A 4,945-nucleotide genomic window follows, 5' to 3' on the forward strand; every position below is an offset into this window, starting at 1 on the left:
AGCAGGTGAGGGACACGCGAGTTTTTGATATCTATTCGAGCAGGTGTGGGCCGGGTAAATAGTAAAATTGAGCTTGAATTTGTCAAGCTTTTAACTAAAAATTGGTCCAAAGTGGGGTAATGATAGAGTTCAAATTTCAGATATAAAAATGGCCATAGAATTGCGAATTGAATCAAATGGCCAAATGCATTATAAATGCCAATGAAATTAAGGAAGTGGCCAAATTGAATTAAATTGTTGAGTTAGATCAAATTAGAAATAACATGAATTATTATCGATCAACAATTGAGCTTTCCTAACTTTAACAAGATAAAATAATTAAATTAACATAACTAACTATCATATCATCATCATATATATATATTATATGTCTATATCTTCTATACTACCTTAAAAGCATGAACTCCCTAACTTAAATGTTAAATTACTATAATACCCCCAACTTAAAAGCAGACACCTTTTCACATTAATAGGTAGTAACATTTTCGAAGGTTTGTGACTTTTTCGATGAGTTATGATTTTTTTGAAGGGTTGTGACCAGGGGCGGATCTATGAAGAGGTGTGGGGGTGCCATGCCACCCCCGAACTTCGACGAAAACTCTATAAATACATAGGTATATATATATAATATTTATATAAATATAAAGCGTGTCATCCATAGAACAAAACTGGCTTGTGGTGCCATGGTAGGAGGGCAACTTTAGAAGGTTGATGTTGCGGGTTCGAATCCCATTTGTACCTATTTTTTTGAGAAATTTGTTGCAGACGTTTTTTAAGGGGAAAAAAAGGCTCCAAGCACATTTTTTTAAGGAAAAACAGCTGGCACAATTTTATTTTATTTTTTTATAATTGTTATTGACTTAAATTAAATTAATTACATTATTACTCCTTTGAATTTTCTTTTATTTCATTAAATACTCAATAAAAGTGTAATATTTTATTATTTATATTTTATTGATTGATTTATGATATATATCAAAAAGACGAATAATTTAATCAAATATAAAATTAATTTAATCGATAAGTCTATTTGACACCCACGAACTCTAAATCCTGGATCCGTCACTGGTTGTGACTAATCTGATAAAGCACGATAAACACATTTTCATACTATCATTTGTTGTCTATAAATAGAGAGGTTTTCTCACACTTTTAAATTACAAATTTTGTAAGTTTTCTATTTGTCTTCTTAAACAAGAAATATTGTGAGAGTTGTTCAATTATGCAATTATAATTAATTTTGTGGGAAACTAAAAAGATCAACAAAATTGATGCCACAACGTGAATAGGAATACTCAACCTCAAACTAGAAGACTATCTAGATAATTAATATGTTCTCATTTTCATAGTCATAAATATACTTTTGCAGCAACTTCAAATGATTTTCTATTTCACAAACTACAACTTGGTGTTCACGTGTGCAAAGTCTCAAGTTGTTCAAGAAAAATGATTTGTTCAAAAGTTTGTCTGAAGTCTTAACTAGATTTAATAGGTACTCATCAGTTTACAATTTATTTGTTGTACTCTATTTTTATTCAGTTTAATATAGAATGTTCTTTTTTTTCTGGGGTGGGGGCACATCTTTAAGACCACAAAGTTAAAAGACATTTTTATATATTCTACATATCCTTAAATTCAAAGTCTTTTTTGTTTTTTAAAATTTCATATCAAATTAAAATTAGACAAATCTATATCTATCTTTTGTTTTATCTATTCTACCTTAAAAGAATGAAATGCCTAGCTTAAATATTAAATTATAATAAAACCCCGAACTTACAACAACAAATTTAGTATATCTTCTATAATTCATATTGTATTAAATTTACTTATTTATGTTATATTAAAAACAAGCACCTTTTCACATTGAAGGGTAGTGACATTTTCAAAGGCTTATAACTTTTTCGATGAATTGTGACCTTTTCGAAGGGCCGTGACTTTTTACAGGGTTACAACTTTTCTAAAGAGTTGTGAATTTTTCGAAGGGTTTTGACTTTTCCAAAGAGTTATTACCTTTCCGATGAGTTGTGACCTTTTAGAAGAGTTGTGACTTTTTTTATAAGGGGTAATAAGCATTCCTTCATACACTACCCTTTCTTGGCTATAAAAAGAGGGGTTTCCTCAAATTTTCAAACTACAATTTTATAAAGTTTTTCATTGTTCTTCTTCTTCATAATACCACCCAATTTACTATATTTTCTAATTTTATATTATATCTATTTATTTATATTATAATATTTTACATTTAAAGAAGACATCATTTCACATCAAATGATTACGACTTTTCCAAAGAGTTGTGACTTTTCTGTTGAGTTACCTTTTCAAAGGGTGGTGACTTTTATGATAAGAAGTCATATGCAAATGCTCATACCAACCTTTGTTAAGTATAAATGAAGGGGTTTTCTCACGTTTTTAAACTATGATTTTTTTATGTTTTCTATTCATCTCTTAATAAAAACTCAAGTTTGATTTACAAACGTTGACAATCTCAATGTTCAGTGAAATTTGAACACTTCCTAACATCAATGTTAAAATATAAAATAATCCAACTAAAAACATCTAATTTAGTATATGTTCTATATTTTATATCAATATTTATAGTATATTATACTATATTAAAGGTAAGAACTCAAACAATACAGTAATAACTAAATAACTCACTATGGGGGAGGAGAAAGTATGCTGAAGAGGTGTAACTAAGAGATTTTAAGAGTGACTAACTTTCAACAGTAATAATAAGAAAGTTTACATCAACTATTCATATAAACTTATACTTTATCATTCATTTTTTAATTGTTTACTTAAATTTTTTATATTCACATTATTTTTAAAATTAGTGTAGTACATGATTCTATATTCACGTGCAAAACACGTGTGTAACACCCCATATCTAAAAACAGAACTTAATGCAGATTTTCAGAAGTTGCAGGTGCAACCCACGGTTGCCACCCACGGACTGTAGGATGACCCACCGCCCGTGCTGGTGGTCTGTGGTTCGCATTTGCAACCATCCCCAGAAATTCAGACAAAAACCATTTTAAGGCATGACCCACGGACTGATTTGACGGATCGTGGATCCATCGACGGATCATCGATCAGTTCGTAGGTCGAGGCCCTCAGAACCTGGTCTCTAAAGTCAATTGACGGACTGACATAACGGATCGTGAATCCATCGACGGATCGCCAATCAGTCCGTAGGTCGAGACCCTTAGAACCTGGTCTCTGAAGTCATCGACGGACTGACAAGACGGATCGTGGATCCATCGACAGATCATCGATCAGTCCGTAGGTTGCTTCAGCAGATTTTAAGTTAGGGGTCTTTTAGTCTTTTTATTATGCGTTGGACCCCTAAACTATGTCGTTTTAACCCTAAACAACGTGGTTTTGGTTAGTTTTAGCCTAGAAACATAACTAGAACTTACCTAAGTCAATTCTTTAATCAAAACTTAGAAACTAGAGCATAAGAGGAGAAAAGAGGTCAAGAACCCTAGTTCAAAAATGCAGCAAGATTCCATCAATTCCAGCCCCGAAATCGAAAGATTTCTCCGTGGAATTCATCACCATGTATGTGAGATTTCACTAGTGGGTTCCTTTCACTATTAGGTCCCTAGTTTTCAGTCAGTTTCTTGATTCCCTTATTATGACTAGACCTAGGGTTTCTTGAATGTTAAAATTATTGGGTTCTTAGCTGAGAATGATACAAATCAGATTAGTATGTTAATATTCAGTTTATTGCATGAATTCCAAAACCCTAGCTATGTATTACTTTAGTTCTTGAATTACACATGCTAGGTAAGATATTTCAGTTATTCAGTTATTAATGCATCAATATCAGTTTAATTGTTGCATACTCAGTTTGCATGTTCAGTTTGAGCTATCCAGAAACTTACAGAAATTCAGTCATAATGTGTTAATTACTTAATCCATTGGGAGTAGCATAATATCGAGTTGGACTAGGGTTCAGCGTACCCAAATAGTCCCAGAACTACTAGCCACGTAAGTTGTAAGTCCCCTCTGTAGGCATCATTTCAGTGATCACTCCAGCATGCCTCTATACCTCTGGCAGGATATATTGGGTCCTCTCAATGGGGCGTATATATCGAACTCCACATTTAGCTCATGTGGTTTTATTATCGATGATTAGTAGCTCCCACAGTTCAGTCAGATTCTATTGCATTGACCATTTATCAGTATATCCAATATTCAGTTTCAACATGTTATAAATTGGTCACTACATTAAGTTAGCTCAGCATTCAGTATCTATATCATGTTCAGATTATATCATTGCTTATTTGCTTTGTTCCGTTATATGTTATTTCAGCTTTATTCTATCATGCATGCTCAGTACCTTTCAAGTGCGCTACATCTTCTCTTGATATAGGTTTAGGTTCTCAGAATCCAGATCATGCTTAGATCGGTTCCCGATCTTCAGTTCAGCAGCATCAGTGGTGAGTCTTCATTCTTCGAGGACTAGTGACATGTTTATCTTTTCAGTACTTTTAGTTCTTTTGTTTCAGTTTTGCTAGATCTACTGGGGGATTGTCCCAACATTTCTAGTCAGTTTAGAGGCTTATTTCAGACATAGTTAGATTCAGCTTAGAATTGAGTTAATATCTTCTTTGTATTAAACTCCTCAGTTTTCATATATCTCAGTTATAGTATATGAGTATTCCCTATTTTTTCATTTTATTTATGATTATAGCTTCCGCATCAGTTTATTATTCAACTTATATTTAGTATGCTCATGATCATGCCAGCAGGGTTAGCTTGGGATCACTTGTAGTCCTAGGTCCCGTGTCCGCGTCTTGGGGGTAGTCTTGGGGTGTGACAAACTTGGTATCAGAGCATTATGTTTAAGAGTCCTAGGATGTCTGAAAAGCCACGCTAAGTAGAGTCATTTTCATGGGTGTGAAGTGCACCACATCTAATGAGAAGGAGGCTATAAAGT

Source organism: Solanum stenotomum, chromosome 9, assembly GCF_019186545.1.
Source record: "Solanum stenotomum isolate F172 chromosome 9, ASM1918654v1, whole genome shotgun sequence".
NCBI lineage: Eukaryota > Viridiplantae > Streptophyta > Magnoliopsida > Solanales > Solanaceae > Solanum > Solanum stenotomum.